Consider the following 233-nt stretch of genomic DNA (forward strand, 5'->3'; position numbering starts at 1 on the left):
CTTAGGATGGCTGATGGGAGGAGGGGAGGCGGCACTTGTGGGCTGGCCCTGATGTCCAGAAAAACAGGAGGGGGGTCGGAGGGCGGTGGGTGTTTTTGGTGGCACCTGTTTTGGGTCTTTTGCACAGCGGGCCCCTCCCTGGGTTTCAAGAGCTGCTTGTCAGATCACAACAGAGGGAATGTGGGAATGGGAGTGCGGCGGGGAGGGAGGGAGGGCCAGGGAGTCTGGACAAA

General features: G+C 60.9%; 1 protein-coding gene across 1 annotated transcript in view; it reads right to left on the reverse strand.

Moving 5' to 3' along the window:
• ELFN2 (extracellular leucine-rich repeat and fibronectin type III domain containing 2) overlaps positions 1-233 on the reverse strand; it is a 23,822-nt gene that overhangs the window by 14,719 nt on the left and 8,870 nt on the right. The gene's annotated exons all lie outside the window — the stretch shown is intronic.

This window comes from Bison bison, unplaced genomic scaffold, assembly GCF_000754665.1.
Source record: "Bison bison bison isolate TAMUID 2011002044 unplaced genomic scaffold, Bison_UMD1.0 scf7180017864468, whole genome shotgun sequence".
NCBI lineage: Eukaryota > Metazoa > Chordata > Mammalia > Artiodactyla > Bovidae > Bison > Bison bison.